This window comes from Tachyglossus aculeatus, chromosome 2, assembly GCF_015852505.1.
Source record: "Tachyglossus aculeatus isolate mTacAcu1 chromosome 2, mTacAcu1.pri, whole genome shotgun sequence".
Classification (NCBI taxonomy): Eukaryota; Metazoa; Chordata; class Mammalia; order Monotremata; family Tachyglossidae; genus Tachyglossus; species Tachyglossus aculeatus.
The window spans coordinates 163,128,282-163,142,897 of NC_052067.1; positions in this window are offsets into that span (position 1 = coordinate 163,128,282).

The following is a 14,616-nucleotide window of genomic DNA, read 5'->3' on the forward strand; positions in this document are numbered from 1 at the left end:
AAAACTGAGGGACAGAGAAGTTGTGTCATGCCCCAGGTCACACAGCAGGTGAGGAGTGGAGAAGCAGCATGGTCAAGTGGAAAGATCACAGACCTGGGAGTCAGAGAATAATAATAATAATAATAATGATGATGGCATTTGTTAAGCACTTACTATGTGCAAAGCACTGTTCTAAGTGCTGGGGGGGATACAAGGTGATCAGGTTATCCCGCATGGGGCTCACAGTTATCATCCCCATTTTACAGATGAGGTAACTGAGGCTCCGAGAAGTTAAGTGACTTGCCCAAGGTCACACAGCAGACACATGGTGGAGCCGGGGTTCGAACCCATGACCTCTGGCTCCAAAGCCCATGCTCTTTCCACTGAGCCATGCTGCTTCTCCGGTCTGGGTTCTAATTTGGCTCCATAACTTGCCTGCTGTGTGATGGTGGGCAAGTCACTTAACTTCTCTGTGCCTCAGGTACTTCATCTGTAAAATAGAGATTAAGACTGTGATCCCCTTGAAGGACATGGATTGTGTCCCTCCTGATTATCTCGAATCAACCACAGTGCTTAACACAGTTCCCAGCACATAGAAAGTGCTTAACAAATATCTTTAAAAGGAAAAAGCGTTGGAGCCAAGACTGAGCCCCCTCCTTCCTCTCCCCCTCCCTATCCCCCCCACCCTACCTCCTTCCCCTCCCCACAGCACCTGTATATGTATTTGTACAGATTTATTACTCTATTTTACTTGTACATATTTACTGTTCTATTTACTTTATTTTGTTAATATGTTTTGTTTTGTTGTCTGTCTCCCCCTTCTAAACTGTGAGCCCGCTGTTGGGTAGGGACCATCTATATATGTTTCCAACTAGTACTTCCCAAGCGCTTAGTACAGTGCTCTGCACATAGTAAGCACTCAATAAATCCAATTGAATGAATGAATGAATTAAAACCCAGGTCTTCTGATTTCCAGGCCCGGGCTTCTTGGCAAATTCTCCTTTCCATCAAAATTCACAAGTGTTGTCAATCTAATTCTGTGACAACTGAATGAACAAAATAAAATTTTGTTCTAGGAAGCTGCTAATCTGAAAAAGAGATTGGCACAAAATATTAGGAAACGTTTGAAATGGTCAAAGCAACTCTGTGGGTGGTCTTGCAGAAGCATTCTCTTTAAAGGAAATAAAGCAGATTTTAAAGGTCTCTTTCCTCCCCATCCAAACCACTACAACGTTAATACAATCACTTATCCTATCCCACCTAGATTACTGCATCAGCCTCCTTGCTGACCTCCCAACCTTCTGTTTCTCCCCACTCCAGTCCATACTTCACTCCGCTGCCCTGATCATTTTCCTAGAAAAATGTTCAGAACATGTCACCTCCCCCTGCCTCAAAAATTTCCAGTGGTTGCCCATCCACCTCTGCATCGAACAAAAACTGTTCATCGTTGGGTTTAAAGCTGTACATCACCTTGCCCTCTCCTAAATCACCTCGTTTCTCTCCTTCTACAACCCAGCCAGCACACTTTGCTCCTCTGGTGCCAACCTTCTCCCTGTACCTCCATCTCGCCTATCTCACCACCGACCTGTGGTCCACATCCTGCCTCTGGCCTGGAACGCCCTCCCTCCTCAAATTCAACGCAAAATTACTCTCCCCCTCATCAAAGCCCTATTGAAGGCACATCTCCTACAAGAGGCCTTCCCAGATTAAACCCTACTTTTCCTCATCTCCCACTTCCTTCTGCATCACTCAGACTTGCTCCCTTTGCTCTTCCCCACTCTCCTAGCCCCATACAACTTATGTATGTATATGTAATTTTATTTATTTGTATTGATGTCTGTCTCCCACCCCCACCTAGACTGTGAGCTCATTGTGGGCAGGGAATATCACTGTTTATTGTTGTATTGTAAGCTCTTAGTACAGTGCTCTGCACACAGTTAGTGTTTAATAAATATGACTGAGGGAATGAATGAATGAATGAATGCAAGTGTTCCTTCCTATAATAGATTCTAAGCTTTGAGTTCTTTGTGGGCAGGGCATGTGTCTGCTTGTTGTTATACTGTACTTTCCTAAGCACTTAGTGCTGTGCTATGCACACAGTAAGTGCTCAATAAATGCAATGAATGAATGAATGAATGAATATTATTTAGCCTCTAGTTCAATTGTTCTTTTTCAGAATAATATATGGCAGATATAAAAAAAATTATATATGGCAGCTATTTGGTTCCCCCAGGGCAAAAATATGCTGATCTTTGTCATTTTGAACTTTTAGCAAGTTGACAGGAGCCAGAGTTGTTTTCATCTTCACAGACAGTTTTTTTCTTTGAAATTTCCAGTTTGGACCAAATTGAAAAACCCTGAAAAGCTTATTGAAAACAGGTGAAAACCTGCTTCTCCATATTAATCTCAAGTCAATATTAAATCCCCTTTGAATTCCCTCCAAGTAAAATAAAAACAGTCTGTCCTCAAGATTGCATAGTCTGATAATAATTTCACCTTTATTAAAAGAACGATTTCTTGAGAATCCAAAGGAAATCAATCAGTCGTATTTACTGAGGGCTTACTGTGTGCAGAGAAGGCAATCAGTCAGTTATACTTATTGAGCACTTACTTTGTGCAGAGCACTGTACTAAGTGCTTGGGAGACTACAATATAACAATAAACAGACACATTCCCTGCCCACAATAAGCTCACAGTCTAGAGGGGTCGTGCCTTGTCTCATGCCTTCGAGACATCTCCGTTCCATAGTGTCTTCATGGACGCATCTCTCTCAGAACACCCCACCTCCATCTGCCATTGTTCTGCTAGTGTATCCGTAGAGTTTTCTTGGCAAAACTCCAAAAGTGGTTTCCCATTGCCTTCTTCCACTCAGTATAATTCAGTCTCCACCCTCAACTCTCTCCCAAGCTGCTGCTGCCCAGCACAGGTGAGTTTTGACTTGTAGCAGATTACCTTCCACTCGCTAGCCACTGGCCAAGCGTGGAATAGAATGGATAGGCCTCTGCTTGACTCTCCCTCCCTTAGCCGAGACAGGTAGAATAATAATGACATTTGTTAAGCGCTTACTATGTGCAAAGCACTGTTCTAAGTGCCGGGGAGGATACAAGGTGATCGGGTTGCCCCATGTGGGGCTCATAGTCTTTTACAGATGAGGTAACCGAGGCACAGAGAAGTTAAGTGACTTGCCCAAAGTCACACAGCTGACAAGTGGCAGAGCCGGAATTTGAACCCATGACCTCTGACTCCCTAGACCATGCTCTTTCCATTGAGCCACGCTGATACTGGAAACTCTCCAGATGAGATCCTGAGAGGGGTCTAGAGGGGTAGACAGACATAAATATAAAAAGAAACTACAGATATGTACAAAGTGCTATGGGAGAGAGCACTATACTAAGTGCTTGGGAAAGTCCAATGTAACAGAGTTGGCAGACACATTGTCTGCGTGGCTTAGTGGAAAGAGCACAGGCTTGGGAGTCAGAGGTCAATCAATCAATCAATCAATTGTATTTACTGAGCGCTTACTGTGTGCAGAGCACTGTACTAAGCGCTTGGGAAGTACAAGTTGGCAACATATAGAGACAGTCCCTACCCAACAGTGGGCTCACAGTCGAAAAAGTGCGTGGGTTCTAATTCCGGCTCTACCACTGATCAGCTGTGTAACTTTGGCAAGTCACTTCACTTCTCTGGGCCTCAGTTACCTCATCTGTAAAATGGGAATTAAGACTGTGAAGCCCACGTGGGACAACCTGATTACCTTGTATCTACCCAGGGTTTAGCACTTAGTACAGGACTCTGCCCACAGTAAAGCACTCAATAAATACGATTGAATGAATGAATGAATGGACAGTGCTTGGCACATAGTAAGCGTTTAATAAATGCCATTTTTATTATTGTTGTTGTTATTGTTATTATTATTATTACTAAGGGCTCACGCACAAGGAACGCTGCAAATGAGTGGGAATAATATATTGCACTGCTGCAGGCTGGAGATGCAACAGTGGGTTCTGCTGCCACCTAGCGGAAAACCGAACATGTTTGTTGTAATCATAATACTAATGATGGTAATTTTGTTATAATAATAATACTAATAATAACGGTACTTGTTAAAAGCTTACTATGTGCCAGACACTGTACTAAGCACTGGGGTGGATACAAGCAAATCACGTTAGACACAGTCCCTGTCCCATGTGGGGTTCACAGTTTCAATCCCCATTTTATAGATGAGGTAACTGAGGCCCTGAGAATTGAATTGACTTGCCCAATGTCACACAGCAGACAGGTGATGGAACCTGGATTAGAACCCACGACTCCCAGGCCCATGCTCTATCCACTATGCCATGCTGCTTCCTCTGTTCAAGGTTCTGCTATTCAAGGTTCTGCTCTGCAGAAGGGACTAGGGCAGGGGTGGCAGAAAAAGCCCAAATCAATCAATCAATCAATCAATCGAATTTAGCGAGCACTTTATGTGTACAGAACATTGTACTAAGAGACTACATACAACAGAGTTATGAGACACACTCCCTGCCCATAAAGAACTTATAGTCTAGAGGGGGAGATAGACACTAATATAAATGAATGAATTATAGATATGGACATTGGTGCTGTAGGGCTAAGGTGGGAGGGAGGTTAGTGAGTTCAAATCTAAGTGTGAGGGTGGCACAGAAGGGAGTGGGAGTAGAGGAATAATAATAAAAATGGCATTTATTAAGCGCTTACTATGTGCAAAGCACTGTTCTAAGCGCTGGATGGAGGGCTTAGTCAGGAAAGGCCTCTTGGAAGAGATGTGCCTTCAATAAGGCTTCAGAGGTGGGGAGAGTAATTGTCTGTCAGACAATGAAGAGGGAGGATGTTCCAGGCCAGAGCCTGGACATGGGCGAGAGGGAGGCAACAAGATAAATGATATTGAGGTACAGTGAGTAGGCTGAGTAGACTGGAATTAGAGGAGCAAAGTGTGAGGGCTGTGAGGGCAAGATGATTGAGTGCTTTAAAGCTTATGGCGAGGAGTTTCTGTTTGATGCAGAGGTGAATTGACAACCTCTGGAGGTTCTAGAGGAGTGGAGAAACATGGACTGAACCTTTCTGTAGAGAAATGATCTGGGCAACAGAGTGGAGTATGGACTGGAGTGGGGAGAGACAGGAGGCAGAGAGGTCAGCGAACTGGCTGTTACAGTAACCATGGCAGAATAATAATAATAATAATAACAGCATTTATTAAGCACTTACTATGTGCAAAGCACTGTTCTAAGCACTGGGGAGGTTACAAGGTGATCAGGTTTTCCCACGGGGGGCTCACAGTCTTCATCCCCATTTTACAGATGAGGGAACAGAGGCCCAGAGAAGTTAAGTGACTTGCCCAAAGTCACACAGCTGACAATTGGTGGGGCCAGAATTTGAACCCATGACCTCTGACTCCAAAGCCTGGGCTCTTTCCACTAACCCATGCTGCTTCTCTATGGAAGAATGGAATAAATGCTTGGATTAACGCTTAGTACAGTGCTCTGCACACAGTAAGCGCTCAATAAATACGATTGATTGATTAACATGGTAGTAGTTCAGATGGAGAGGAAAGGGCAGATTTTAGCAATGTTGTGAAGGTTGAACTGATGGGATTTAGTGACAGATTAAATATGTGGGGGCAGTGAGAGAGAAGAGTCAAGGATAAAGCCAAGTTTATGGGCTTGTGGGACAGGATGGATGGTGGCGCTGTCTATAGTGACAGGAAAATCAAGGGGAGGACAGGGTTTGGCTGGGAGCTTCCCTCTGACCAGAGGATGTTCCTGATGATGGACTCAGCAAATGAAGAGGGCTAAGACATTTCGTGAATATTCTAGAGCTTTGAGCAGAACATCACTTCCACAACTCCCCTCTTCTCCCTTCCCTCCTCCCTCCCCCCCTCTTCTCTTTCCTCTCCTCCTCCCCATCCCCCCAGCCCTACCTCCTTCCCCTCTCCACAGCACCTGTATATATGTTTGTACAGATTTATTACTCTATTTATTTTACTTGTACATATTTACTCTTCTATTTATTTTGTTAATGATGTGCATCTAGCTTTACTTCTATTTATTCTGATGACTTGACACCTGTCCACATGTTTTGTTTTGTTGTCTGTCTCCCCCTTCTAGACTGTGAGTCCGTTGTTGGGTAGGGACCGTCTCTATATGTTGCCGACTTGTACTTCCCAAGCGCTTAGTACAGTGCTCTTCACACAGTAAGCGCTCAACAAATACGACTGAATGAATGAACTCGCTTAGCTCCTCCTAAACCAACCTTCTCACTGTGCCTCATTCTCGACTCTCACTGTTTCACCCTTCTTCATGACCTCCCTTCTGCCTGGAACTGCCTCCCAGGTCACATCCAGCAGACTACTGCTCTCCTCATCTTCAAGACCCTTCTGAGTTCACATCTCTTCCAGGAGACCTCACTTCAGAACTTCTACATCACCAAAACACTTGGATCTTCACCCTGTTCTCCATCCTGTAGCATTAAGGATCATGCCTTTATGTGTTTCAGCATTTTTTATGGTATTTGTTAAACATTTACTATGTTCCAGGCACTGTTCTAAGCACTGGGGTAAATTCAAGATCATCAAGTTGGTCTTAGTCCCTGTCCCACATGGGGCTCACAGTACTAATCCCCATTTTACAGACGAGGGAACAGAAGCACAGAGAAGTTAAATTGAGTGACCTGCCCAAGGTCACAAATCAGATTTAGAACCCAGGCCCTTTTGACTTGCAGGCTTGTGCTCTATCCATTAGGCCATGCTGCTTCTCATGTAGCTTCTCCCTACACGTAATTTGTTTTCCTGACTGTCTGGCCTCCTAGAACGTAAGCTCCCTGAGGGTAAAGATCTTGTCTACTCTATTATACCCTCCAGCTTAGTCCAGGGTGTGGAGTAAGCACTCAATCAATCAATCAATCAATGGTAGTTATTGAGCACCTACTCTGTGCAGAGCACTGTACTAAGCTCTTGGGAAAGCACAATATAAGAGTTGGTAGTAGACAGCATCCCAGCCCACAAGGAACTTACAGTCTGTAAATGTAATTGACTAACTGATTGATTCTTTTGGAAAAAGGATTTAGGCATCAGAGTGAAGTATGGACTGAAAAAGGGAAAGTGTGAAGACTAAAGAGACTGATTTAATGGTTGAGTTATGAAATGACAAGTGCTTGGACCAACATGACTCTCACCCTCTTCAAAGTCTTACTGAGGGCACATCTCCTCCAAGAGACCTTCCCTGACTAAGCTAAGCCCCCCTTTCCTCTTCTCCCACTCCCTTCTGCATCACCCTAGCTTGCCCCCTTTGTTCATCCCTCTTCCCAGCCCTACAGCACTTCTGTACATATCTGTAATTTACTTATTTATATTACTGTCTGTCTCCCGCCCCTCTAGACTATAAACTCATTGTGGGCAGGGAATGTGTCTGTTGGATTTGAGGAGGGAAGGCATTATAGACCAGTGGCAGGACATGGGCCAGGGATTGGTGGCGAGATAGATGAGATCAAAGCACATTGAGAAGGTAGAGGAGTTAGAGGAGTAAAATGTGTAGGCTGGGTTGTAATAGGAGAGTAGCAAGGTGAGGTAGGAGTGGGGAAGGTGATGGAGTGCTTGAAAGCCAATGGTGAGGAGTTTTTGTTTGTCATGGAGGAGGATGGACAACTACTGGAGTTTCTTGAGGAGTGGGGAAACATATCCTGAACTTTTTTGTAGGAAAATGATCCGAGCAGCAGAGTGAAGTATGGACCAGAGTGGGGAGAGATAGGAGGCCGGGTGATGAGCAAGGAGGCTGATGCAATAATCCAGTCTGGATAGGATGAGTGATTGTATTAACGAGGTAGCAGTTTGGATGGAGAGGAAAGGGTGGATTTTAGTGATGTTGTGAAGGTGGGGCTGACACAATTTAGTGACAGCATCTTGGATGGAGAGGAAGGAGCAGAATCTAGAGGTTATTATTTTTAACTGCCATCAAGTCGTTTCTGATTCATAGCAACTCCATGGATAGACTCTCCAGAAAGTCCTGTCCTCTGCCATAATCCACAACCTTTCTCATGGTTCGTCCATTTTTATTGTTATGTCTCTAGCCATCTAGCTGCCAGTCTGCCTCTTCCACGTTTTCCCTGGACTTTTCCTAGCATTAGTGTCTTCTCCAGAGAATTAGTCCTCCTGATTATCAATCAATCAATCAATCGTATTTATTGAGCGCTTACTGTGTGCAGAGCACTGTACTAAGTGCTTGGGAAGTACAAGTTGGCAACATATAGAGACAGTCCCTACCCAACAATGGGCTCACAGTCTAAAAGGGGGAGACAGAGAACAAAACCGAACATACTACCAAAATAAAATAAATAGAATAGATATATTCAAGTAAAATAAATAAATAGAGTAATAAATATGTACAAACATATATGCACATATACAGGTGCTGTGGGGAAGGGAAGGAGGTAAGATTATGTGCCCAGAATACGCTAATCTAAGTCGAGTCATTTGGCCTTTCAAAGACCACTTTGGTTTAACTTGCTCCAAAATCTATTTGTTTGTTTTTTGGGCAGTCCATGGTATTGGCAAAAGCCTTCTCCAACACCACATTTCAAAAGAGTCGATGTTCTTTCTATCCTGTTTTTTCACTGTCCAGCTTTCGGATCCATACATCATCACTGGAAACACCATAGAATTGACAGTTTGTATTTTTGTGGCAAGGGAGTGGGTGTAGATGGAGAACAGAAGGGGATCCAGAACTGAACCTTAAGGGACCCCCACAGAATAGGCGGTGGGAGGCAGAGGAGGAGCCACAGAAGGAGACGGAGAATGAGTGGCCTGAGAGGTAAGAGAGGCCTAGAGAAGCAGCGTGACTCAATGGAAAGAGCACGGGCTTTGGAGTCAGAGGTCAGGGGTTCAAATCTCAGCTCCACCAATTGTCAGCTGTGTGACTTTGGGCAAGTCACTTAACTTCTCTGTGCCTCAGTTACCTCATCTGTAAAATGTGGATTAAGACTGTGAGCCCCCTGTGGGGCAACCTGATCACCTTGTAACCTCCCTGGCACTTAGAACAGTGCTTTGTACATGGTAAGCGCTTAATAAATGCAATTATTATTATTATTATTGTTATTATTATTATTATTAAGAGTAGAACCAGGAGAGGGCAGTGTCAGTGAAGCCGAGGTTGGATAATATTTCCAGAAGAAGGGTGTGGTCCACAGTGTCAAAAGCCCTGAGAGGTCCAGGAGGATTAGGATGAGGTAGAGGCCATTGGATTTGGCAAGAAGGAGATCACTGATGGCCTTTGAGAGGGCAGTTTCTGTGAAGTGAAGGGGATGGAAGCCAAATTGGGGAGGGGGGGTGTCAAGGAGTGAATTGGAGGAGAGGAATTTCAGACAGCAGGTGTAGACAACCCCTATTCTCCCTCCTACAAAGACTGTGAGCCCCATGCTGGACAGGGACTGCTCAACCTAATTAGTACTACTCTTAAAGGAAGGCTTCTTCTTCTTCAAAATGCTGTCAAGCTGTTTTCAACCATCTTCAGAGTGTCCCATCTTCCATCATAAAGTCGTTCTGGTTCGTGTAACCATAGAGTTTTCTTGGTAAAGATATGGAAGTATTTTACCATTGCCTTCTTCCACACTGTAAAAACCTGAGTCTCTGCCATTGTCTTTGATCAATGTTTTGCTCACTCGGTGATCCACCTTTGACTCTTTCCCATACTGCTGCTGACCAGCACAGGTGAATCAACTTTGTCTGATCCTTTGGTTTAGAACTTTCCATTGTGGGTAGCCCTGTATGGCAAAGCTCTAAGCTTCATGAGACTACGCAAACCCTCCTGTCACGAGAAGATGTTTAGGTGTCGACTCATAGGAGAGAACAGGATTAGAACCCAGGTCCTTCTGACTCCCAGGCCTGTGCCAGTAAGCCATGTTGCTTCTACTTTGCATGCCGGGGAGGGTAGGGGAGGTGCCCAGCTAATAATAATAATAATAATAATAATAATAATAATAATAATAATAATAATAATAATAATAATTTTGGTATTGAGCGCTTACTCTGTGCCAAGCACTGTTCTAAGTGCTGGGGGAGGTACAAGTTCATCAGGTTGTCCCACGTTGGGGCTCACAGTCTTCATCCCCATTTGACAGGTGAGGGAACTGAGGCCCAGAGAAGTGAAGTGACTTGCCCAAACTCACACAGCTGACAAGTGGCAGAGCCGGGATTTGAACCCCTGACCTCTGACTCCCTTGCCCTGGCTCTTTCCACTGAGCCACGCTGCTTCTCTGTGCACAACCTGCCTGACAGTCCCTGAGGCTGAGGTTTGGGGGAGTCCAACGAACCACTTGGTCCACCTCAGCACGACCAAGGTGGGGAAGAGTAGCATGGCATAGTGGCTAGAGCCCAGGTCTGGGAGTCAGAAGGTCATGGGTTAATAATAATAATAATAATAATAATAATAATAATAATAATAATAATAATGTTGGTATTTGTTAAGCACTTACTATATGCCAAGCACTGTTCTAAGCGCTGGGGTAGATACAAGGTAATCAGCTTGTCATTCATTCATTCATTCAATCGTATTTATTGAGTGCTTACTGTGTGCAGAGCACTGTACTAAGCACTTGGGAAGTACAAGTTGGCAACATATAGAGATGGTCCCTACCCAACAGTGGACTCACAGTCTAGAAGGGGGAGACAGAGAACAAAACAAAACATATTAAAAAAATAAAATAAATAGAATAAATATGTACAAATAAAATAAATAAATAAATAGAGTAATAAGTATGTACAAACATATATACAGGTGCTGTGGGGAGGGGAAGAAGGTAAAGTGGGGGGGATGGAGGGGGGAGGGGGAGAGGAAGGAGGGGGCTCAGTCTGGGAAGGCCTCTTGGAGGAGGTGAGCTCTCAGTAGGGCTTTGAAGGGAGGAAGAGAGCTAGCTTGGCGGATGTGCAGAGGGAGGGCATTCTGGGCCAGGGGGAGGACGTGGGCCGGGGGTCGACGGCAGGACAGGCGAGAACGAGGCACAGTGAGGAGATCAACGGCAGAGGAGCGAAGGGTGCGGGCTGGGCTGTAGAAGTAAGAAGGGAGGTGAGGTAGGAGGGGGAGAGGTGATGGACAGCCTTGAAGCCCAGGGTGAGGAGTTTCTGCCTGATACATAGGTTGACTGGTAGCCACTGGAGATTTTTGAGGAGGGGAGTAACATGCCCAGAGCGTTTCTGGACAAAGACAATCCGGGCAGCGGCGTGAAGTATGGATTGAAGTCGGGGGCGAGACAGGAGGATGGGAGATCAGAGAGGAGGTTGATACAGTAATCCAGACGGTATAGGATGAGATCTTGAACAAGCAGGGTAGCGGTTTGGATGGAGAGGAAAGGGCAGATCTTGACAATGTTGCGGAGGTGAGACTGGCAGGTTTTGGTGACAGCTTGGATGTGAGGGGTGAACAAGAGAGCGGAGTCAAGGATGACACCAAGGTTGCGGGCTTGTGAGATGGGAAGGATGGTAGTGCCATCAACAGTGATGGGAAAGTCAGGAAGAGGGGCTCACGCAGGAAGCAGGGCTCATAGGCTTAATCCCCATTTTACAGATGAGGGAACTGAGGACCAGAGAAGTGAAGTGACTTTTTTTTGCCGTTGGTAGCTGCTGGTTGGAGATGGTCCGTCTTCCAGCAGCTGTTGGCCCTGGAGAAGAAGTAGTGTGGCTCAGTGGAAAGAGACCGGGCTTGGGAGTCAACTTGTACTTTGTACTTGTGTTGCCAACTTGTACTTCCCAAGCGCTTAGTACAGTGCTCTGCACACAGTAAGTGCTCAATAAATATGATTGATGATGATGATGATGATCGTGGGTTCTAATCTCAGCTCCACCACTTGTCAGCTGTTTGACCTTGGTCAAGTCGCTTAACTTCTCTGGGCCTCGGTTACCTCATCTGTAAAATGGGGATTAAGACTGTGGGCCCCATGTGGGACAACCTGATAAACTTGTGTCTCCCCAAGCGCTTAGAACAGTGCTTGGCACAAAGTAAGCGCTCAACAAATGCCATCAGTATTGTTATTATCTTACTCATCACCCGAGGGTCTATAGCATCGAGTGTCTATTGCATAGTGTGGAGTGTCTATAGCAGGCACTGCCCTGGGCCAGTTCCCAGCATGGCCTAATGGGGAGAGCCCAGGCCTGGAAGACAGAAGGACCTGAGTTCTAATCCCGGGTTCTCTGGGGAAAGTCATTTCACTTCTCTGAGCCTCAGTTCCTTCGTCAGTAAAAGGGGGATTAAGTCCAGGAGCCCTTTGTGAAACAGGGACTGTGTCCAACCTGACTAGCTTGGATTAGAGAAGCAGCATGGCTCAGTGGAAAGAGCACAGGCTTGGGAGTCAGAGGTTGCGGGTTCTAATCCCAGCTCCACTGCTTGTCAGCTGTGTGACTTTGGGCAAGTCACTTAACTTCTCTGGGCCTCAGTTACCTCATCTGGAAAATGGGGATTAAGACTGTGAGCCCCATGTGGGACAACCTGATTACCTGTCTACTTGTTTTGAATTGTTGTTTGTCTCCCCCTTCTTCTAGACTGTGAGCCCGTTGTTAGGTAGGGACCGTCTCTATGTGTTGCCGATTTGTACTTCCCAAGCACTTAGTACAGTGCTCTGCACACAGTAAGCAGTCAATAAATACAACTGAATGAATGAACAGGGAGGCAGTGGTTGTAAATTTGGAATCATCTAGCCACCCCTGCACAGGTGAGCCGCACCTAGGTGAAGAGGGACACAGGAGAGGAATGCATTGGAACTGGAGTAAAGCAGAGGGACAGCCCCCCCCCGACCTCACCTGCCAGAATTCAGTGACAGGCTCTGGGGTTCAGGCAGACTCAGGCAGGCTTTTATATTACATCATTACATCGCTCAAGCATCTTGCCCCCTCTTATCTCACCTCACTAGTCTCCTACTCCAACCCAGCCTGCACACTTTGTCCCTCTAAAGCTAGCCTTCTCACTGCACCTCCATCTCATCTATCTCACCACCAACCTCTTGCCCACATCCTGCCTCTGGCCTGAAATGCCCTCCTTCCTCAAATCTGACAGACAATTACTTTCCCCTTGTTCAAAGCCTTATTAAGGGCACACCTCCTCCAAGAGGACTTCCCTGACTAAACCCTCCTTTCCTCTTCTCCCACTCCCTTCTGCGTCACCTTGACTTGCTCTCTTTATTCATCCCCCTCCTAGCCCCACAGCACTTACGTCTGTATCTGCAATGTATTTATTTATATTAAAGTCTGTCTCCCCATCTAGACTGTAAGCTTGTTGTGGGCAGGGAAAGAGTCTGTTATATTGTTATATTGTACTCTCCCAAGCACTTAGTACAGTGCTCTGCACACAGTAAGTGCTCAATAAATACAACTGACTGACTGACTAGATACAAATTAATCAGGTGTTTTAACCTGAAAGGCACATATATTTCTGCTAGTGTGTTATGAAAACAGTTAAGAATGATGCATGCAATATAATCACAAGCATTTTACACTTCAATGAAAAGAAACTGTCAGAAAAGGAATGTTCTATTAGGCCTCTGCTTCAAAATAGCATATTCTTAAGAACAAAGAGTTAGTGATGGTCATAGAATTCTTTCAGGGTGATCTCCCCAAAGTGGCTGTGGATAGAAATTGCTCAAACAAGTTTCACCAGATTTTTTCATTTCATCTTGCAGATAGACACAAGACGATCTGCCTTCCTCTTATTTGTTTGCCTTTGTTGTTTCCATTGTTCTCTAGACTGTAAGCTCATTTTTTATGGTATCTGTTAAGCACTTACTATGTGACAGGCACTGTTGTTTAAGTGCTGGGTTAGTTACAAGTTAATCAGGTAGGATACAGTCCCTGTCCCAGTTGGGGCTCACAGTCTTAATCCCCATTTAACAAATAAAGGAACTGAGGCCCAGAGAAAGTTAAGTAACTTGCCCAAGGTCACACAGCAGACAATTTGCAGAGCTAGCTCAGATACTTCTGACTCTCAATACAAATATTTGATTTGTATTTTGATATATAAAGCTGAGATTGCAGAACTAACTTCCGCTGTCTAGACTGTGAGCCCATTATGGATAGGGATTGTCTCTCTTTATTGCTGTATTGTACTTTCCAAGTGCTCAGTACAGTGCTTTACGTACAGGAAATGCTCAATAAATATGATTGAATGAATGAATGAATAATTATTTTGAAAATGTTATTAATTATGAGGTTCACATCGTCCCCACAGATCCCAAGGTTCTTCTGGCCCAGGGGTATTGGAGGCCAGCACCAGCTGTGGTGTAATAATAATAATAATAATAATAATGAGGAGGATGATGAATTATGATATTTGTTAAGCACTTGCTATGGGTCAAGCACTGTTCTAAACCCTGGGGTAGATACAAACTAACCAGGTTGGACACAGTCCCTGTCCCACATGGGGCTCATAGTCTTAATCCCCATTTTACAGATGAGATAACTGAGACACAAGGAAGTGAAGTGACTTGCCCAAGGTCACATAGCAGACAAGTGGCAGAGCAGGGATTAGAATCCAGGTCCTTGGACTCTCAGGCCTGTGCTCTGGCTAGGCCAGGCTGCTTCAGGCCGGTGCTCTATCCACTACATCATGCCATAGCAAAATGCCTTCATTTCGGCTTTACTTTAGCCCC